The sequence below is a fragment of the Fringilla coelebs genome (genome assembly GCF_963513975.1).
Source record: "Fringilla coelebs genome assembly, chromosome: 4".
Lineage (NCBI taxonomy): Eukaryota > Metazoa > Chordata > Aves > Passeriformes > Fringillidae > Fringilla > Fringilla coelebs.
The window spans coordinates 31,842,414-31,866,347 of record NC_140032.1 but is presented as its reverse complement, the minus strand read 5'-3'; the positions used below and the strand labels follow the sequence as shown (position 1 = coordinate 31,866,347).

The 23,934-nt window shown below is 38.4% G+C and overlaps 1 protein-coding gene across 4 annotated transcripts in view; it reads right to left on the bottom strand.

Annotated features, from left to right (window-relative positions):
• The window catches only part of SORBS2 (sorbin and SH3 domain containing 2), a gene marked incomplete at its 5' end in the record, with an annotated part of 144,475 nt that extends 120,881 nt beyond the window's left edge, over positions 1 to 23,594 (bottom strand). The window contains 2 exons of one of the 4 annotated variants that reach the window (XM_084205049.1): positions 5,763 to 5,890; positions 23,368 to 23,594. The remainder of the gene's footprint in view (positions 1 to 5,762; positions 5,891 to 23,367) is intronic. The other 3 variants (XM_084205056.1, XM_084205057.1, XM_084205052.1) reach the window with 3 other exon arrangements.
• Positions 23,595 to 23,934: the final 340 nt, after the last annotated feature.

Here is a 23,934-nt window from a genome sequence, read left to right as displayed (position 1 = left end):
GTTGTGTTTGCTGGCCTGTAAACGACTTCCTCAAAGGAGCCCAGATTTCAACTGGAAACAGCTCTTCAACTCTAAACAAACATTCTGGTCAAGCACTTAAATATTACTGCTAAGAGTAGAACAGACTGCAAGTGTTAGAGCATTACTGTCACACTATTACTTTTCATTCTACCTATCCCCAAAGAATATAAAGATCTTAAAATTTAACAAAAGCATGCTCCTTACCTTTGTCATATAATGGTATTTTCAATCTGAAGTAGGTTGAATGGTTTTGTTCAAATTCTGATTAGAAGTCAGCACTCTGTTGATTCCAGCTGTTCTACCCATTCCTTATTATTAATATATGTATTTTAATACCTATCTAAAAAAATGTAACTTTTCTTGACTAATCATTTGGTTTTACAACCAAACACTTGGCACATCTCAGTACAGAAATCTAAGCACTCTAAGTCATTTGGATGAGACTTCCTAGATCCCAGGAAGACAGATCAACACCATGCTGACCTGCCGCCTGTCACTTAAGTGTTTTGCTAGAAAATCACCAGGCAGTCAGCTGCTACAAAGCAAGAAACTGTACAATTATTTCCAAGTCAGTAGATTTATGCTTATCTATTTACATAAAAGAGGGAAATCCAGATAGGGGTGGAGAGGTAGAGGTCAGTGTATAGCAACCTTTGCACCAGCATATACAAACTACAGAGGACTCAAAGTTCAAAATAATTCAGACAGCCCATTTGCAGTACATCTTTATGCCTTTTAGAAATTCAGACGTTTGCATAGTTAGTCTTTTCAGTCTTTTAATTCCAAAGATTTGGGGGTTGTTCTGGTTTTGTTCATTTGGTTAGTTTTTGGATTTGTTTTCAAAAAGGGTATTTAATAACAGTGCTTTTCAGAAATTTGGCCCTCAAGTCAAAAGTGAATTTCAGTTCAAACAGTAGATTAAACCGTACATCTGCTCAGTTTTAATAAAGAATCCTTCCTTTAATGCAAAGCCATTACCCCAAAATGTTTTGTGTGAACATATTATTGAGGTATCACTGAGAAGTGGTGATACAGCTTTTAACACCCAGCTGTTGCATTACAGGTAGGCTTTTAGGAACTTGCCTGCAGATGAAGTCAAGATACACACTAAGGAAGATTTTTCAAAAACTTTCAACCCTAGCTTTATTCTGCTGGCAGAAGTTTAAGATAATTTTTAAACACTGTTTCTGTCACAGGAAAAAGCAGAATCTTTCAGTACATTAGAATGTCCCCAGAATTTAAGCTATAACATCTAAATTTCTTGTTTAATGCACACATATTTCATATCCTTGCTTTTAACCAAGTCGTTCATGAGTTTTATTCTCACTTTTAAACTATTACTGAGCTGTAACATTCCTAAAATCAGCCATCAGCTTCCCTTTTCAGCACTGGAAAGCTCTGTGCAGGACTCAGAAGGGAAGTAGGAACCAAAAGGAGATTTTACACATTTGGAGATCCAACAGACCTCTAACAGCAAGTTCCAAGTGCCTTTATTTGACTAACCATCAGTGTGGAAATATTAACTAGCTAATTCTGTATATTGAAGGCTATGAAAACTCTGGAAAAACTCCATCCACTGGTCAGAACTTGACTGTTCTGAAAGACTAAATCTTACCAAGACAGACATCTTGTTCTCCAAATCAACTGTCCCTTTACATAAGCAACACAGCTTACCTTCCCATTTGTACCTCCTCTGCTTCCTTCCCTGCCAGGAATTAAATAAGACACTAGGAAATTATTAGCTGTATAAACTGTTTATCTCTGTTGTTCTTATTTCAACCTTTTTCGACTTTGGAGAAGAGATCCACTGCTTTCCAGAAGGTCCAGACACCTCACAGAGATTCAGGGTCACACATACAGCTCTGCTGCACTCAGCTGCACCTCATGCCTCAGCTCACCAGATCCATCAAGATGAACCACACAAGTGAGTGAATCCTAAGCAGGTGCCTCAAGGAGCAGTTTCAAAGTCAAGAGGCTCCTCACACAGGAACTTGGTGCTTGGACTTTCAGCTCCAAAAGGCTGGAGCTGCTACTGCCTTCTTCACCTGTTCTTTTTGCACAGACCAGTGCAGACACACATGCTAAAAGTCTCCTTTGCACCAGGAGAGTTCCTTTCTAAATGCATTTGTACTAAATGACTGTTACAGGGAACCTTTCTGGGAAACAAGTCATTAGCAGTCCAAGTGTGGAAGGAGCCTAGGTGCCCAAGTCATGTCCAGCACTAAAGATGACACAGCATCAAATATTCTAACAGCATTAAACATTTAGGGACATGAGTCACTAAGGAAACACACCAATTCTTGAGACACTAATATTATGGAGACAAATGCAGTCTTACAAGTATAAACAGATAATGCCTTATGTGAGCCACCTTGAAAACAGATTAAAGCATACTTATTTGATTACTTAGGAAGAAAAAGTGCTTAAAAGCATGGTTTTCTCAATAAAGTACAAGCACACAAGTGGAGGGATTTTGGACCAGATGACCTCACTGTGCTTCCTTCCAACCTTACCCACTCTGTGATTCTGTGGCTAGAAAGGTGAATTTTCTGCCATGTATATGCAACCTTATTCCTAAAACAGTACTTTTCAAACTTATACAAAAATTAGAATAAAATAAAACTCAAGGCTTGGAGCAGAAGTGAAAATTAGGAGCAGAAGTGAAAATTATTCATTGTTTCATGTGCAAAGGTACCTGCTTTTCACTTGCAACTATTCCTTATTTATTTATTTTTTTAAGATGGAAAATTAATACTTCTGAAGTTGCAGAACATGGAAAATGTTTTTCTAAAAGACTGGTTTTCTTAAGTTAAACAACCAAAAGCTTAGACATTATAGTTAAAATTAGTAATTCTTACAGAAGATGCTGACTGCTGTACTTGAATATTAATAAAGTGATTAATTTTACTCTCTTCCCCCAAACCACAGATTAATGATGATGAGCAGAGGCTACTGTGAGAAGCTGGGAATCCTGCCAGCTCCTGCTTCATTTGGATCAATCGAAAGGTTAAGCACAGCCAAAGCTCCAAAGCCAACAAAGAGGCATTGCAATTTTGCACTGCTGCAGACACGAGATAACCAGGACGCCATAAAAATTGCAACCTTCTGTAGCAGCTGGTTACATACAGAATCACATCACACACTTTTTCCAGAGCTATATATTGCTATCTGAAAATACCACATGGCCAGGTAGTCCAGTGCAGACACAACTCACAGGTGTCACATATGAGTGTTCTCAGCATCCCCATTTTGGTATATCCCCAGTCTGCAGTTAAAGTGAGGAAGAGATGGCTGCACCATGGCCTTTTACTCAAATTCATTTACTCTTATCACCAGGTCACGATTCCAACTTTTCAAAACACCTTTTTCTTCTCCAGCATTGTCACATATTAAATCCATGCAGTTTCACCACGTTACTATGATCTGCTGATATGCTTAGATCATAGATGAGAATCCCACACAGAACAGTTCCCATAAAACTCCACTGTCATCAGTAAATGAACAGAAGACCACACCATGGAATAACATCATGACTAAACAGAACATTAAGCTAAGGTCTTTCTCAGCACAAAGCTTTTAACAAGAAATCTAAGTTATCATGATCCTTTGTTTCTCAAGGTAACAGTTTGGCAATATCATATTTTGTTTGGATAACACTTATGTTGGCAAAAAGAAAACATTTTCTGAGACACTTTGATAAAATAATTCCATCATAAAATGCTGACAGATACACCTGCCTCCTACCCTTCTATTTGAGCTCACAAATACACTACAGAGTTGTATTATTGTATTGTGTATTACACAGTTGTGTAACCAAACTGTTCTAACTGAGCCTTTTTTCTACATACACAAAAAATTACAAACAATGGTGTTAGGCCATCCCAGATTTAATGGGTTCCTTGGGACCATAAAATTTAAGTAAAATGAAAAATTCAAATAAGAAAGTTGTTGGCTTTTTTTTTCAGTGTATTTGACATCCCTTTTGGGAAGTGAACAAAGACACATTGTCAAAAGCAGAAACTTGCACAAAATGTTACCATTTGTTCCCCATGAATGCTGAGGTATACTTATTCAAGGAAAGGAATTCCACTGCTCTCCTGAGATTTTCTCTCTTATGTTGAATTTTGTGCCAAGTTCACTGAGCTGAAGTTTGGGTTGTGTTAGCATGCCAGATGCAAGTTCCTCTAAGTCAGCCCTGTTATTCACGTAAAGATTGCATGCAAAATACATGGCAAACTCAAGCTTACATGAATTAAGAAATTACCATTAATAGACCATCACTGGTCCTTACTTTGAACAGTTCAAGCAGTGTTTTTAATTGAACATATTTGGTATATATTTTGTGTCTATTATGAAGCCTATTTATGTGTAATTTCTCCTCCAGCTATGTCTTCAGACATGTTAAGGGATCACGTATTTTTTCATTGCTCAAACAGTAATTGCCACATGGCCTCTGAGGTGTCTTAAGTTCCTTCAGAAGCTTCAGCTTTTTGAGAAGTAATTCTCAGGTGACAAACTCCTTTTATATGAAAACCATCAATGTAAGACAAGCAAGATATTTTTCATGAAATCTAGACATCCATTTCAGCTTTTCTCCTTTTACCCAAAAATATGATGGAAAGCTTCTTATTAAAACTTAAATTAATTGGAAAGCCTCCAAGCAGCTTCTATGTAAGAATGTTGATCTGTTGTGTTTGGGGTTTTTTTTCCTAAGAAAAGATAACTACTGCTTTACATTAAATAAAACACTTAAATGTGAAATTGGGTTTTCAACATATTTTTTTAAAATAAACTGATGTCAAGGCTATACCAAAGCCTGCAAAATGAGCTGTGCAGAACCAGGGCATGCAGTATGTAAGTACACAGTAATTGTGGTAAGCCAAAGCATTGCAGCAGAAGTGATCAGATGGACTGGGTATATATAGGGTGCCATCTAATGCCAGCCAACTGCTGAGAAAAACCTCAGCACAGAGCAAAGCATTTTCTGCTGTTCCAAGACTTTCTTCATTTTATTGCAATAAAGAATAAAAATAGAAGGTAGAGGGAAAACTTGCTTTTGTTTGGATCAAACTCAGTTAATACTTCATAATAAAGGAAAAAAAAAATGTTTCAAGCTGTACAATCAAAAACCCAAGGGAACTATAAGACATAAATACTTTTAACAGAACTGTTACAGAATTATATGATCAATTAAAGACTACTGGTTAGTATGCTGACTGTCCCATGAAATAGGCACATCACCAAGAAAAATAAAGCATTGTATTTAATAACATCAACCTATTTTATCTAGAAGAGGTGAAAACAAAAATCAATGAGACATGAATGAATGTTGGGAAAGTTTATTTTAAAACTCTGGCTTGACACCAAATATACTTTGCAATACACATTCTCACGTTACTTTATTAAATGCCAAACATTTAAACAGGTAAATCCAAGACAGAACAATCACCACTTTTGCTTTAAAACATTTAATGCCTTCACTACAGCAAAATTAGAACAAAGCACTAGATAAATGATTAAACCCCATGTATACCAAAGCAGCATACAGAATCATAGATTCTGAAGTTTGTAAAAGCAGCACAGAAAAGCCTTTAGAGCTTGATCTTTGTACCTCATTTACAGAATGCACCAGTACTACCAGGAAGCCCAAGCTGGTTTTCTCTGAACACTAGTTAGAAACTCAGAAATGCAAGTCATAAGGGTGGGAATAAAGACAAATCCTTGAGAAAAGTGTGACTTACCAGACAGACGAGTTCAGCTGTGTCGCAAATGCAGCAGAAGAAAGAAATTTCTGTGTATGTAGACCTTGTTTATTTAGCCCTTTGTGAAGGTTTCTCTCAAGAAATTAATTTAACTCACATGCAATAGCCTGCAAAAGAGAAAGAGAAAGAGTCTAAGCCGCTGGCTTTTTTTTTCCTAAGAACATTTGAGCTATTTTCAGCAGTAATGGGCTTGCCTACTATCAAAATGAAAATGTACTACAGCACAAGCAGCCTCCCAGCCCAAACTAAAAAAAAAATCAGGAAATCCATAGCAGAAAAACTTTGTTCATTGTCCAATTTCTTATTTAAAGAAACAGAAGGAGCGGGGAACAACCACTGTTGATGAAAAAAACCAAACCAAACTACAGTTAAAAGGAGATCAGGGACCTTGAAGATTATAACTAGCTCAGACAATGAACCACCATGGATTTTTTTCAATGTGAAGAACACCTTTTGAGTTTGGTTATCTCTGAAGATATTTTGCCTTCTCTACACAACATTTCATCTGAGCTGGGAGTAATTCTATTTGCATTAAAGTCATATCATATCTGACTGGTATGCACATCCAAGGACAGGACAAATCAGCATACCAAGACCGAAGCCAGTGGTTGGTTTCTAGTCTGCATCTCAAGTTTCCCGTTTCAGAACAGTACTATTCTGGAAGCCTAGTGACCTGAAGCTGCTGGAATTCCATTTTTTTTGACCAGGGCCATTCACTGACATGATAAATATCTTCCTGTCCTCCTCTGTCACGTTGCCAACCAACCAACTTACCCTCCCATAATGTAAAAATACTGGGAAATAGAAAGTATAAATACAAAGTAATGACTCTAAGAAAAGACTCTGAACATCTTACTGAGTACATAAAAGCTAATTACTTTGAGGTCTAAGAAAACACAGATAAACTGAGTCAGTGCAAAATTATCACTGTTTAATTTTTTGCAGCCTCATCTGGTAGAGGAGAAAGCTTCCATCATATCCCTCTCTATAACTTCCCTCTGTATATCTCAGCAATTCTTGGTTTTGCTTCCTCAGAAAAAGATCTCAAACATCATCACACTGTAAGGTACTGCCATTGAAAAATTTTGTTACTTTTGTTCAAGGAAAAGTTATGACACAGTTACTCTCACAGCTCAAAACCTAAAACAGGTTGGTGCGGTAAGATTGCAAAATGTTTCAATATCTGCTACATTTCCAGTCACATCTACTTAAGCACAATCATTTGATAACATTTTAGAACGTCTTCATTTCTTGATTTATTAATGAACAGTAGCTGTTTGGAAGTTATATGGACACATGAAACAGGATGCCAGACACAAGCTATTTATTTAACTGTTAAATGAGTAAAGCAATGCTCATTGTTATAAACAAATAATAAAAGCACATTTTCTCCTGAAGACTTGCATAGAAATCATTAGCTATAGAACACTTAAAGCAATAACAAAAAAGCTGCTAAATATAAAAATATAGCACAAATTCCTTCTGTGTTAGCTCAAAAGCAGCCTTTCCATTCAATCTCAGCTATTCTTAGTGTTACAGCAGTTAACAGGAGCTACAACAAAATCCACAAACTCTAAATACCAACCTATTAAATAAATCATTATTGCTACTTCATTCCTGATGTCTAGTTTAAGACCATCATTTTACCACAAAACTACAGGACAGACACTACCGGGATTTCCATAAACCAGAGGAAAGAATCATGATAGGTAAGAGATCCAGAAGGTTGTTCAAAATAATGAAAGACAAAATTTGCATACCTGCTTCACTGTACAGATTCACATAAAGGAAATCTTGATTTTTCTAAGCCTAGCCTTTTAAACACAGTTGAGCCACTGAAGTTTCATATGGAAGGGCTGAAGGAGAATAATCCTTATGAGAAGTGTCCCTGTACATTTCAAGATAAGCAGGTGAACACTGTAGGTGTAATGACTCCTTTTCCTTGTATTATTCTATACATTCTTCTATTAATATACTTTAAGATTAGTGCCATATGTTCAAGTAGTATGTCTAAATGAATTGCATGCTACCTGCCTCAGGAAGAAATGAGGAGTTTGGATATGATTTCTTTAATCTGTTCATTTTTTCCAAATAACCATGTTTCTTCAATTTCATCTGAACTGTGACAGCTAACATTAAATGAATTTAATGTTAGAGAAATCAAATGAATTTAATGTTAGAGAATGGAAGCAAAATAGACATACTCTGTTTTCAGAAGTCTCCCTTGAGAGTGTTCATTCATAGAACTGATCATCTCAATCTCTGAAATGAGTGTTTTTTAGAGTGCAGGAAAAAAAAATATACAGAAGGAAATCTATGGATCACATGCTTTGTCCTGGACTTCACCTAGCCTCATAAGTGTTTTAGACATATAGGAACTTGAAGGATCTTAAAGGAAGACTTTTTTTTCAATGTCATGTGTGTTTCAGTAGCCCCCACTGCTGGAAAGTAATGGAGCTATGAAGAAGGGTGGCCATGGTCCTGGACAGGATGGAATACCTTGCTACACATAGGTCATATACAACATTATTTGTGGCTAATCCTGTATAATGGGATGTGAGTAAAAATGCATGAACGTGTGTTACCTGAACTTAGTGCCAGGGATGCCCACACTCAAACAAAGCATCAAAGCAGCTTTCTGAATTTGTACAGAAGTGTTCTACAGATAACTCACACACATGAAAGACATGGATCAAGACAGCAAGTAGAAAGAATCACACTCTCACATTATTAACATGAACTGGCCTGCAAAATGGCATGTGGTTCATGAAGAGTTGACTCTGCTGTTGTTTTGCAGAACAGCAGACCTGCATTCTCTTTAAGACACCAAATGTCTTTAGCTATATTGAGTTCTCATTTTTGACTTTAGATTTTTGTAAGATATTTTACAGTTATAATAAACAGCTATGTTATAATTTTTAAGATGTTCAATAATACCATTATATCACATAGAATCCACTAAAAATATTATTATTATACCTTTAAATCAGCACCAAATAACTACATTAAAATGTAAGGATAGTCTCAACTTTGAAGTGAAATCACAGGCATTTAAACCCCTCCAACTATTGAAAGCACATTACCTAAATATTTAAAGGCTCTTAGTCACCTGTTAGAACCAATTCCAATACTTTAGTCAATTCCATATAACTGGGTGCAAACCACGCAACTGCTCTCATAATGATGTGAAAAATGACTACAGCCACTGCAGCTATCATTCTGAAACTGGACCAACAGGATAATATGCCTGCCTACTTTGCTAGTAAAACTAACTTCCTCTGTTCCAAGAGCAAACAGTTAAAAATGAACAGGAAAATAAATATGAGAAGGCCTTTTCAGGAAACGGGGAACAGAAGCTTATTGTTAATCTCACTCTTAATATACATTGCTAGGCCATTGTTTCAAGAACTTGGTACAAAGTTATTTGTCCTTCAGGTCTGTTTTCTGCTAGACTGTGCTTAACTCTTGTGTAAGACTGTGGTTGCTTTTTGGGAGGCTGCTGAGGGCATTACAGAGTGGAGTTTTCCTAATGGCCTAAACCTCAGAAATGTATATATGCTAGGACTCCCAATCTGTGATTTACCAATGCAAGTAACAGGGTCTTTTGAGCCCACATGAAAAGGGACAATTTCTAAAATACTCATTTTATATATATATATCCAAATTTCTAAGCATCTGTTTGTCTTTTAACAGTTAGCTAAAATTCTTCTCCTGAACCAAGCAAGTGATGCCTTGCCTTGATGAAACAACTTTGGTGACATCTGTCCTGTACAACCTTGTGTTTTGTCAATCTTAAATCTGAGGCACAAGCATCCAAAAGACGTTCTCAGGTTTTTTCCACTCCATGGAAGATGAATTTATGCCACCAGGATATTTTTAAAAACACTGTAGTGATGGACATTAGAACACCTGCCACGGATATGGAAAACCTGGATTAAACTTCCAGAAGGATTTACAGTCACATCTCCCACTTCCGTGACACAATACCAAACGTCATGCTATTGTCTGGTCTTTTGAGGACACTGGCCTCTTTCACAGAGTAATCACACACTTGATGTGGCTCACAGAGCAAGAACTGCACTGTCTCTGATAAGCTTAAGAAAGAAAAAAATTACCTGGGAGAAAGGAAAGTTTGAGCAACTGCCTTCAGTCACTCTGAAATATTTACAGCAGAGCAATATACTCTGAAACATTAGCACCTTTCCAGAGTTATCTATGGATGAAACTGCTCACTTCTCAAGGGAGACCTGCCATCACCAGGCTCTGGGGCCATTATCCTGTGTGCAGCTGGCACTCTCAAGCTGCTGGTGCATGTAAGGGAAAAAGAAATCCACAGAAGTAACACAGGAGTCCCAAATCCTTCCTTCCGCTCCGCAAAGACTTATGTTACAGAGCACACATGGCCTAACACCATTCTGCTTTTTCTTTAACCACCAGATTATGGCCAGGCCAGCTTTACACCTCCGCACTCTCTACTGAGCTTCTATTCCAATTACCATGACTAAATCCACAAAGGAATTTAGGCTTCTCAATAATTAACACAATGGTTTTCTGCCAATTTGCTAAGCTGCCAGGCTAGTAATGAAAAAACAAGGGACCTACATGAAAAACAGTCCTTAGCTTTACCAATTAAGTAATTTTAATGTTTTCTGCTACTCATAGCATAGAAGGTAGGAAGCAGCTGAGCTGCTGCAGCAGAAGCTTTCAGGCACTGAACCTTAGCACTTCTCACCTCAAATGAGTACAAAACCTCTCATTACGAGTCAAACAACAGCGTAGAGAACCATCTTTACATCAGTGGTCTTTAGTCAGTTTATTCATTTTACTACTACGATCCACCATCTGAAAACACAACCTAATGAGATAATTCTTCAGCATTTTAGAATAGAAAGTAATACTACCAGAGTCTAGTATTTTTCTGATATCTCTTTCTTTTCCCCCCCATTAGTCTGATTTCAAAGGCAATATCTGTTTTTCAGCAACCCAACATTTGTATTTATGTTTCCCACCTCTAATGGCAGCATACAATATTGACATAATAGGAATAGCTGAAGTCAGACAAAGCTCACAAAGACACGAATTGCTTTGGCAAACTCTTTCTTTGCTGCTCCCAATTTCACATAATCATGACAATTATCAGTCCTTCAGGCTGCAAAGAACGTAGCTATTTCAAGAGCTCAGGTACATGACACCAGCAGACTGAACCTACTTGCAGCTACACTGCCTCCACCTTTGTCCACCTTCGTGCTGCTTATCAGCAAGAAAAGGTGCTGCCAGAATGTCTGAGCCCACCAAGCTGCTCCTGCTCCCCACCAAAAAACTCCTTGCTGCAGTATGGTGCAGCACACAACAGGAAGCTCCTAAAACAGAAAACTGACCCCTTCCTGTTCAAATCTCTTTGTTCCTGAAGATCATAATTTCCCCAAAGATTTGACAAGTCCTCATACAGTAGCTTGGAGGGAAAGGAGCTGCAGGAAAGGTTTCCAGGAAGTTTTACAGCTCCCAAAGGCAAAGTCAAAGCATGATACCAACACCTGCCAGTGGAGAATGGCTCAGGAAATCAGTGCTGAGCTTGTGTTTGTTTTTTCTTGTTAATAGAGGCACATGATAATGTAGTCATCTATCATGTACTGCTCCAGCTAAGTGAAAATGAGAGCTCTTTCACAGTTTTTGTTTGCTGTTTGTGTTCTTTACAGAACTATTAATTGCAGAACAGGCTATTAGTTTGAAACATTTGTTTGAACTACATTGATGCTTTTCCTAGCTCAGGAAAGTCAATTTGATATCTGCTGTACTCAAGGCAATGCAGGATGTTACAGTTGTGCTGCCAGTTAATTGCTCTGGGTTGAATTATCTATAGGTCAGAACTAATTTTTCAGCTAACAGAATTTAACTCTCATTTAAGTGGCAAATAACAGAGAAAATAAGAGCATAGTCACCATGGTGACATTACTTTAAGAGTTTTTAGAAATTTCCTAATTCTTCTCCATCAGTAAGCTTCCACTGCTGATCAGCGAACATCAGTAATAAAGAATTCCAAACTGCAGCCATATTTTCCACTGCAAACTTTCTCCCTGAATGGAAAAATTCTTCCACAAGGAAGACAATCTACAGACACAACTCCAAAACAAGACTTTGCTACCTCTGTTTTTAGTAGCCAGTATGACTACACATTTTATGAGATGCAGTGTACACTCCTTAGGAAAATTAGGCCATTAAAGAGACCCCAACTCATATGACAAAGGCCAGTGCCTCCCAGAAAAGGGGAGAGAAAAGATCCTTAAAAATATTCTTAAACAGCCACAAACTGAAAGCTGGAACAACACGATTGTACATATTCTGCATGTTGGGTAGAGGAATGAGCACCTGTGTCATACCATAAATCTAAGGTGGCTGAAGTTGCACAAAAGAAGGTTGGGAGAGGGGCTCAGAAGATGGGTGAGAACTGAAGTCAAAGGTAACATAATCTGCAGTATATGGGTTTTTTTGTATCCATAAAGTTTTACACCTACTAGGTAGTTTCCTCTCTTGGAAAGGTGGATTTCCCTTCCTAGAAATTGTTTACTTCCTCAGAACTTTAACATCCTCTGTTTTTCAAATTCCTCTGCCTATTAGTAATAACAGCTCAAAAGACCCTTCTTTCCCCTCAGGGCTGTTTACTGCTCACCAGCTTGATGAAATGACTGTTCAAAACAAAACAGAAAATTTCAGTTTTTACCCTTAGACAATGATCACTACCAGCAGCAACAGAGTTGTGCACATTTGCACTTAAAAAACCTGACGGATGAAGTCAGTGACTTGTGGTATCCTCTGCTTGAAAACTTAACCTAAATGGAAAAACAAAATTGAGAAGTTGAAAGATAAACTTTCTCTATAAAAATATATACAGAATAGCTAACCACACAGTTTTCTATCTTAGTTCCCAAAAGAGATGGTACAGATAAAAAAGTTGTCAAATTGCAGTCTTGTATATAAAGGCATTAAAAGTAGACAGCAGACATATCTTAGCAGAAGTTTAATTATTACAAATTTAGTGTCCAAAAACACATTAAGCTGTTTGTGTTCTGTTTGCCTTGCCTTCTGCTTTGAACCCATTGACTTAAAATTTAAGCTCAGGCACATTTTGATTCCTGCAGCAATTAAACAAATTGCTCAAAAGGAGAACACTGGAAAAGCATTTGATGACATTTTTTGTCAGCCTTTACATTCTGATCAGCAGGGTGAAAAAAAATTACATATGATTGACAGTTATCTGAAGACTAGAGTTTGAAACCAGAGGGCAACAAGAGAGGGGGAAAATCACTAATAGTTTTACATAGTGTCTGTACAGCTTTTGGTTATTTATAACAAAATCAGCTTATGATAGATGGGTGGCATGAACTAGAAACACATGAATTAAGATCAAAGTCTAAACTGTCCAGAAGTTGAGCAGTTCAAATAATTTTAATAGTGCTTTCAAAAAGACAAATAGCATTGAAATATGTAAAAAAAAAAAAAAAGAAATCAAACCTCTATGCTAACGTTTATGTGATCCACACCTAAAAAGTCAACACACAAAATCTTTTTATGATGCAGCATTGAAACATTGCTGCCTTTGAAATGACAACACAAAGACATCTCTATTTCCTGATTCCTCCTCATGAAGCTAGTGACCGCTTAGCCTGGTTTGGATGGTGACATTTCAAACTCACAGGCGTGTCTGATACAGACAGCACAGAAAGTTTAAGGTGAAAAAACATCACAATTGCACTGACCTCAGATTGAAAATCTGGTTAGCACCTGCAGGACTCCAAGTAGAAATTCACAGTTTGAACATAACTTCTGATGTTCATCAAGTTTTAAGAGGCAGGACTGTTTATCTAACAGAACTTCCCCAAAATATGGTAAAATTTGTGTATATAAACATGTGAAGCTATTTCCAGTAATAAACACACTGTAAATAAGGTTAGCAGGTTCATTCAAGATGGTGCCAACCTTTTCAGCCCAAATCTTACTAATGATAGAAGGACTTAAATGCTGATGTAAGTAATGACAATCAGAAAATCATCATATCAAGGGACACAAATAAACACAAGTGCAACACTTTTTTTTCATCTTTTAGATAAATCTTTCCAGTATTCTTCAAAAGAAATTTACAGGCACTTGGGCTGAACCTAAAGCTAGAATAGCAAAAATCTAGATGCTAAGGCCTTTTCAATGGTATTTTAAAAGCGCACATTTACTGTAGCTACTTTTAATTAATTCAGGAAGGATTCCTACCATTGCATTTAAAGAGAGAAAACATCAATAAGAGCTTTCAAAAATACCAAAGTCTATAATAATATCATTTGTAAGCGTCATTTTGCTAAATTCCTCTCTGCGCTCTTCCAACAAAAATTTAAATGAATTCTAAGTTCCTTGTTTAGAGTATGTCTTGGTAAAGAAAACACCCAGATTTAAAGTAAGTCACGGAAGAACAACTGCCTTGAAGTCATGCCCTTGCTTTTAAAAATATTATTCAGACAGGATTCTTACAAGGCCAAACTTGAATCATCATTTCAGCGCTTAACAGCTTAAGATACTAATTTAGGATTATGAGAAACAACAAGTTAGATTTCACAGTTTTGCAAATGTAATGGTAAAAATTCTACAATTGTTTATTGTACCCACAAAAAAGGGTAGACACCTGAGTATAGTTACAAACCTACCCCTAAAAAAGTTAATTAAAAAAAGTTATCTGCTTCTGGGCAAAGCAAAGCTAAAAATCCTTTTAGTTCTTTAAGAAAGTAAAAACATCCACATGTCCTCACCAGAGAAAATAAGTCCAGAATTCAAAAGAAGTGGTTTCTTTTATGAAGTTTTAAATTACATATATTATTAGATTGTTTTGACAGTTTTAGGTATTGAATGCGAAATTTTCACAGTCTTATCTGCAGTTAGTTCAGAAAAACCCCCACAGTTTTAATGACCATAAAGAGAAGCTGTTCCCAAACCTACTGGAGGATAAAGTCCATAGAAGTCTAAATACAATATACACAATACTGAAGATGACAGGACAATTACATAGATTTGACAGGACTACACACAAGAAAGCTTGCAATATAATTATTCTTTCCAGTCATGTTTGAACTCAAGCCACCTCCAAGCTCCAGCTCAGCTCATAATTTTAAAACCAAGTAACACATTGAGAAATGGACATTTTCCATAGAGACATTTGCAGCCCTAATACACTTGTGTACAAAGTAAAACACATGAATTACCCCAGTAACATTCTAACAGACTTTGCCCCAGTTAAAACAACTTGGTGCAAAACCAAGAGACAGAAATTAGAGCTCCCTACCACCTGATCTCACCCTCAAAACTGCATTATTCCACTGCTGGTGCAGGACAGCTAGAGAGAATCCCATTTCCATAATGGGTAATCACATTGAAAATGTAGGCTTCCAATGTTTCATCTAAAGCACTTGTAAAGGGATGGCACTCATTCATTTGGGTCTCCCAAGAATAAAATACTACAGAAAGAAAAAAAAAAAACCACAGAAGCAGATCAATTTGTTTTCAAATCTGAAAATTTCAATTGGAGTTCTATGTGTGCAGATGAAGACTAAAAATCAATTTAAAAAATGAAATCTGTAGCTTGCCCCGGCACACTGTCTATAGGCTGGAGATTTGACTAGAATGCAAACATGACTTTTTGTTTGTTTGCTTTTAATAAAAACCCAAAAAAAACCACCTTGAATGCTCAGGTGTGTGAACTTCTCAAGGAAGTGGCTCATGTTTCTTCACACTTGTTTCCCCTTTGCTCTGAGTGTGTGTTGTAGCTTTTCCTGAGAGGACTGACTTCTGCACAGCACTTTTGAAATCTGATTTCTAATTTTGTTTTTGTCCCCCCATGAGGAATGCTATTGTTTAGGCCTCTTGTCAACACACAATTTAACTACAGTATCTGAACCCAGGGTTTTAAGTAACATGTTCTGATCTATGCAAGATGCACCCCATGAGACCAGTCTAATTTTGTTTTTCTTTGAAGCCACTGTGGCTGTCCCTGCCCCAGAATAGAGGGCACATATAGATGGCTCCTTGTCTTGTCACTGCAGCAATTATATCTGTCTTTTCCCTTTCAAGCACTTTTGTAATTCTCTTCCTGTCTCCTCTTGCAACTCCCAGAAGTCTCTTTACAGATTCTGCTCAAATTTCCCCACATACATTTCATCCACTCATAAGCAGCAGTAATCTTTTATCATAAGAACACTTCCCAAGTTCATCTACAAAGCTACAGTTTGCTTCTTCCTCAGACACCCTTTCTATTTTCATTTCTGCTACAGGAAATCGAGAAAACCACTGGTGTTGGAGTCAAGCAGAGGTCAAAGCCATGTGTTAATAAACCTGCTTTTCAGTTTACCTTTGCATCAAGCCCGCCCCATCTTTCATGTTCAGCACATATTGCAAAGAGAACTTGACCCTGCTGTACTTTCTGTAGCTCCTACTGACATGTTTATTTTCATTTGTGTTTTTTATCTAAGCAGTGACTGATTTTAGAGAATTATGTTTAAGACAATTACACCACTAAATACTACAAAAAACAAATTCACACCTGAATTAATTTAGCATACCATCTCTGTAATTATTATTGCTTTGCTCATAAAGTATTTCCTCAAGCTGGAAGGGATCCTCCTACTGCTTTGTATGTATTAATTACAACAGGTGCTGGCTTCCAAACAAATTTTGTAGAGTTTGCAGTCCTGACAGTTAAAAGTGTGTCCTGAATTTGGCCTTTGCTCAAGACCATAAATCAGTCATCTGTGAATCAAATGCCAATGGCAAAAACATGTGAATGTGTAAATCTACAGCTATGCAAATAAGGAATTAAAAACCTCTCTCTTGTACTTGTTTAGAAGTAGAATGATAATCTGCAAGGCTCAGATTACATGATCCGTATCTGTAAAGTGACCCTTATAGAAGAGGTCTCTTAAAAGACTCGAATTTGCCTGATTATCTGCATGTATGTCAAAACAAAGCCTTTGGTTTGGTCTTTATTCTACTGTCAAACCTGTCACCCTTTCGTTTTGCTCTCATACAGTAGCACTTCATTTGATTAGCCTCTTTTATATTTTACTTACTCAAAGTAAACCATTTGATTGCATCAGTCACACTGAAATAATTATTTCCTTCAGATTCCTAACAAATACAGATTTCTCCAAAAGAAAAACTGCAATTACCATGAATTTGATTATCTGGAGAATGTCACTGCTTAGAGTTCCCTGTTCATTAGAAATTCACTAGAAACTTAATTAAATTAAATTTGTGCTGGCAACTGCTGTCTTCTGTCAGGATTTGCTTATTAAAATGTGTAACTGCATAACTGGCTAGAAGGAGCAGTGTGATGTACCTGATCAATATATGAATTAAATGAAACATAACCACTGTTTTGTACTGGCACCCCTTTGGGTTGCTACTGCTTGGTTTTCTTTAAAATCTTTCCTGTTAGTGGGAAGAAAGAAAAAGTACAAGGTTGATGCCTAAATCAGACAATAATTGTGTAAGATTTTAACAAGCGCAAAGCACAAAATACACAAAAGTCAGTAGTGTGACCTGTGTGTTCAAAAGGGAATTATTTCTTGGATACTTCACCTAGGCCAATCCCTAAAATTTAGAGTTGCCTCAAAAGCTGAAAGAGTCTGAAATTCAAAACACATATGATGTTTGCCAACAGCAGTTGAAATACCAACAAACTTGGGCCATCTAATCCATTAATCCACTCCTTATGAAGGTCCGTGATGGTTGCTTTATTGGACAGAGCAAAACATCCTGTGCTGGAGATTTACTAAATAACCTTCATGAAATACAATTTTTTTGTAATTCTCACCCATCAATAATTGCCTCATTCCAATTATTTACTCTTCCTTATTTATCATAGTGCAACATACAAAAAGAGCTCTCATGTCAACAGATAAGAGAATCTGAAGTTCTCAAATGGACACAAAAATCAGCGAGAAACAGACGTTTAGTACCTTAAAAATGTCATTTTGCACCTGCTTGATGCCAACATGTCAGATTACATTTGTTTTTATAAATGTTCATACATATTTATTTATGTTTAAAAAAATGAAGATATTTTTTTATTTTATAGTCATGTCTAATTTCTAAAAATGAACATTAAAAGAAAAACAACAGTCAAAGCACTCTATCTAACCCATGCTTTGTTCTATTGCCTGAATCACTACTTTTCACTTGTAGTCACTTCAAGTAGTGAAAATACTGTTCATATGCACAGAGACCCTCGGCAGTAACATGTAATTTCTAGTTCATGCATTCTTCAGACATCAGAATTGATCCAGATAACTGAATCTTGGATAGCCTCCCCCACCCCACTATTTGCTAAAACTGAACTCTGACAAAGCATTGGCTTTCAGCAAGTTAATCCCAGTGAGAGATATGTGGCTTATGAAACACTACAGCACTCAAGGTACACTGTGGGGATGAAGCTCTGTGTTCAGGCTATGGTTAATTAGCCTGAACATAAAACATGGCATCACTCTGGGAAGAACACACTGTGGCTGTCCTGCTCTTGACACAGCCCCTACCCCTTCTAATCACAGACTACACCATCCAACCTAAGCCTCTTAGGAAGGGTTACAGTCACCTTTCAGCCTCGCTGCCTGAACTGGGATTTCACCTATTGGTGCTGTTCAGAAAATAAAATAAAAAAAAAAAACAAAAAACCAACCAAATAAACCCCCCCCCAAAAAAAAAAAAACAAACCACAAAACCAACAACACATCAAGAAACTAGACATGTTGTTCTTAAACTGTTTGAAAAACCACAAAGACCCTTCCACCTATTTTGACTTTCAGTCACAACTACTGATTTCTGATTAGCATAACTCATGATCCTACAACCAAATGCAACCCTTAGAAATCAATGCATTTTACTATTTTCATAAACTTCAATGAATCTGATTTTCAGCTGTGAGAACTGCAGTTATTGACTCCATTTCCATTTGGTTTCATCATGCATTCCTGCATATTCTTTTGGGTCCTGAAGAAGCAAAAAAAAAAAAAAAGCTAATATGCTTGTGGACAAATTTAGTTGATAAGCCACTGCTGCTAAACTAAGGATAGCTTTAGGTACCAAACAAACAGTTCAGCTGTACACTGCTTCAATACTTGTACATAAAATGCAAGATGAGTACCCTTAAAAGAAGTAAAGCTTTCATTATTCTATCTCTCAGCATTATTTAACAGCTGCTTTATGAAAAGGCTAATGAAAAAGTTTGGTGTATAGTTTGATCATAGTAATTGAGATGAAGAATGTTTGCTTTTCCTTTTAGTGTGTTTTTCCCACTATTCTTTGAGACTCAGGACCTTCAGTATCACCTCTTTTAAAGTGCACTATGTTACTCAGGTTACTTAAGAACACAGAACCACATCTGTTCTATTCAACCCCCTGATGGTGGTTGGTGAGGTTTTTAAGGGTGGATGAGTCAGAACACTATCTGTATTCAGTACAGAAAGACCAAAAAAAAATCAATCTATTTAGGGAAAGAAGTTAGAAATAACAGAAGAAACGGGTCCACCTTTGGAATTTCCTACTTCACAGCAGCATTAGCTATGATGTATCACTGTTATGGAACAATACATCTGAACAGAAAAACACATTACATGCTTCAAAAACACTGAAAGCAGGAGTAGATCTAAAATGTTGTCATCTAGCATGCCTTTACTCAAAGATACATGCTGCCCTTTTAAGTACTTCTCTCCTTTTTCCCTCCCATACATGAACTTTTCCATTACATCAGTGCCTTTGAAAGTCTTTCTAGTTTTTGTTTAGCTTTTAAATGTTAAGAAGCTTCATAATTTCAGAAAGGTCAGCTTGCGTCTTTTCATGGAAGTGTTTTGGCAAAAGACTATTTGAATAAAAATGAACACAGAGCATCTATGGCACAGTCCTCTCTCATACAGGAAGCTACAGGCTACATACAACAGTAAAGAAAGGAAATTCAGACTGGCAACAGTAACATGCTTAATCCAGTAGGAAATAAGGACATGAGAAAGGACTGGTATCAGAGCAGTAGGACACAACAACAAAGTATACATTTGTACAATTCTAGTTTACAAACAGGTAGAAATTAACAATTTTTATTTCTATTTTTGTGCAGACAGCCTCACCAGAGCAGAAATACTGTTCCAAGGTCACATCTGATGGAGGCTGAGCATTTCAGACACAACCACATAATTGATGTACTACATTCAATACCTGATCCTTCTGGTGCAGAAGTGACATTCAGCCATTTCACAGTGTAACCTCATACAACGTACCCTGACTCGATAACTGTGTCTGCCCTGGGCACATCCCATCTGTATTGCTGCTCACAGGCTGGTCATGTCTGTAAGTACTCTGAGAAGAGTCCACAGGCTGAGGACAGAGAACACATTTCCACACTAGCTCTTATAAGGTTACTGTGCCCTACACACCCCATGATTGGTTGATGCTTATCACTGTTTGCTCAAACCTGATTATTTTAAACAAGCAGCATACCAAATAAGCTGTTACCACTTCATTTTAGCTCCTTCGGTCATCCTGGTCTCTTATTTCTATTAGGGTTTGCACCTGCTACTATGACACTGCATTTTAGGATTAATCTGCCTGGTTTTGCTTTGTTGGTATTCTGTCTAAGAGCAACTCATGGACCCAGAGTCACCTTCTAAGGTCATCTGTCTAAAAAATGTTTGAAGCGACTGTAATGTTAAAGCATGACAGCTGATGTTATTTACATCTCTGCTGACCAAGAGAGAGCCTGACTTTGGATAACCTAGAGGCTTTCCAATAATGCATAATCACCTCTTGAAAAAAACATGGCTCCACTGAAACCTGAAAAACTTCCAGACTTCAGCTAGAACTCTACGCTACCATTTCTGATACCAAACTTTTCAATTTGTCCTAAGTCATACTATTGTCAAGGTCTTCTTGTAAACCTTCTGTTTACAAATACACTTCAAATCATCTTGAGAGGAAAAATGTCCCTCTCCATGCATGCCCATTTGATTTCTACATCAGTGACCCAATTCTAGGCCTTTAAAACTTACATGATGTGGAATTAGTTTGCACTGGATACGCTCATTACTTAGTTGCTGTTTCTTACCTCTAATTCATTTAAATTCTTCCTCCACCACAGATTCTATTGCAGTACCTCCATGACCACTACTGACAGTCACCGATTTGATTTACAAATAGCTCTGATGGGATCAGATGTTGCCAAAGAGACAGTAAGGAAGTAGAGGGAAGCTGGGAATCGATACGAGAAAAATAACAAAAGGAGAAATGGAAAGAGCACAGCACATTGGTTTAAATAATACTGACTAATAAGATGCATCTATCAGCACCTAATGGGTGCACACTGTTTAGTGATTAGTCATTGTTAGTCTTCACTTGTTTTCCTCAAACCATAAATTCTTCATAGTGAGAAGAATCCTCAGTGAGAATCAATTCACCTTGAACTGCAAGATCCTTTACTTTGTATACTGCTATATCCATGTTTCTTCTTGTTGTAACAAAATCTCCCTCTTTGTTAAAGACTTACCAACATCCTAAATACTAGCTCTGCTTCGTTATAATTTTCCTCATACTTACAGACTCAAACATAAATATTCATGCAGTCCACACTGTAAAGGCACATTCCACTTCCTAGATCACAGATGAAGGCAGTTCTCTCAACCCCTCCCTGTGTGACCCTCACACAGAGGCATAAAGAAGCTGGTGTGTGCATTCACCAAAAAACAGAATCCTGAAATGGTTCAAGTAAGATGGAGCTTTTCTCATGGGGAGAACACATAGTAGCAATTCAATTATATACTGCTGTTTCCAAATGCAATGTCTCACTTGGGGGATAGTTGCTGATCATGCTTGTTCAAATGCCTTTGCAGGATATATACAGAAACAACACTGGAATTTGGCTCCTAGTTACAGAGTGCTGGTTACTAATTTAACTATAAAGATACCAGACCTCAAATTCTTGATTTCATGCCCACTCAACTGTCCAAACAAATGGCTCATCTCAGTGGGACTTAAATCCACATAAGTATTAAAGAAGGCCTAAGACCAAAATATCATCCTATTTTCTATGGATGCAAAGTGAATCAGAATATTTAGATCAGTTTTCAGAATAATCGAATGCATTACATTATAAGAGAATTCAGAAATTGTATTAATGTATAAGAATACAGTTGGTAGTTAGAAAATGCTACTTTAAATAGAAACGTTATCTGTCCTGAGGGATTGAGGTTTTATTGACCTAGGTTTAACTACAGCAAATGTGTTGTGATTAATAACTATTCAGAACAATTCATTTTGCACTGAAAAATCTCCAGCATTAACACACAGTCGCTATCAGAAGACCTCTCCCATTCCTATTAGTTCCTTATATACGTCCTGGTGTTTTTATTGTCTCTACCTTCAGTAGATTATCTCAGAATCCCTGGGATTGTTCAATAAAAGTTCAACCGTCTTGCGCTATTACCGTGCTGGTGCTCCATGTGGAGCGCTCGTTTCCTTCCTTTTATTGAACGCCAAACGGAGGGACACAATGGGTGTGTTGTGCTCTGTCTAGCACGGAACGTTCGATATCTTTAAAAAGGAGGTGTGAGCTGGCTTTAATACCACTACTCTTAACAGCACAAGTACCACAAACTAATCAACCACAGCGTTGGGGCATGTAGTCCATTGAAAGCTGGTGAAAAAGCTGCTTTTTATTATGACCTACATACTGCACAGCAGCAGTTGGACAATTTAAATCTAACACTGAGGCTGAACACAATGCATGGAATCTACTAGCGATGAACTCCGTGATGTAAGGCAAACACGCTCATGTGTTCTGTAATATTTTATTTCACCCACGCTATCCTGATAATAAAAAACACAATGGCAATCCAAACAAAAATATAATCCTTGCCTTTTAGTAGAATTCTCTACTAAAAATATTATCATCTATTGGAAGCATCCTTCTGAATCAGCAACCATATGGAACAACACTCACATCGAAACGTTTAAGGACAACGCAGTCAGATCAATGAATCCAGCAACCACCCTAAGCCAGCCACCGACCAAAGCCAAGGCACAGATACCGAGAGAAGCTTGTTTCCTGCCCCAACTTGTGCCCAGCTGTGCCACAGACCCGCACCAGCCCGTGCCCAGGTACCTCTCCCGCAGCAGCCGAGGCGCACAGCGGCTCCCTTTTGTGGCCGACTCCGGCGGCAGCAGCTGGCCCGGCGGGAGCAGCCCGGGAGCCGCAGCGGCGCCGGGCCGGGCCGAGCCGAGCCGAGCCGCACACCTGCTCCTGGCAGCGCCGCGCCCGGCGCCAGCCGCGCTCCGAGCGGCAGCGGCGACCGCTGGATCCCGGCTGGGCTCCGAGCGGCGGCTAGCGAGCTGCCGAGACGGCACTGCGGAGGAGCCCTGCCTTCACACGACAAACCCCCGCTCCGCTGCCTGACAGCAGATATGCAGCATTATCGCCCCGCATTCCACCTCCCCCGAGCAGCGGCGGGAGCGGCAGCCGCCAGCCTGTCAAAATGGCAGCTGGCGAGCCCGCTCTGCCGCCCGCATTACTCACTCATATGCCCGTTTCTTCTGCGTCCCCCGACGGGATTGTTGTTTATTCCCCGGTATAGCACAGCAGAATATGTCACATTGTTTTCCATAAGCAAAATGGCTGGTCCCCTCGGCACCGCCGCAGAGCGCTCATTGGGCTCCCCCGGCTTGCCGGAGCCATGGCAACAGCCAACAGCGGCCCGGCCCGCCCCGGCAGCGCCGGCACCGCGCCCGCGGAGCGCCCGGCGGCGGTGGGGCAGCGCTCCGGGCCGCCCGCGCCCGGGGCTGCACAGCACCGCCCGAACGCGGCCGGGAAAGCGCCTCTCCTGCGCCAAACCGGAGCGCCAAAACTGACAGGGAACTGTGTAAGCGCTCGGGTGAACAATCCTCCTTAGCTAGGAAATAAACATTAGGGGTGGCCATTATACAATAGTCGGCTGGGTTTTGGACAGTAAAGCCTAAGTCCCCATTCATTCACAATAACCTAACCCCTGACATCACGGTTCTTAGTGTTCATAAATACATTGGTTGGACTTGCACGTTGCTGCTCGTTAGACAACTTTCAAAGGTTATACATTGCAATCACCAT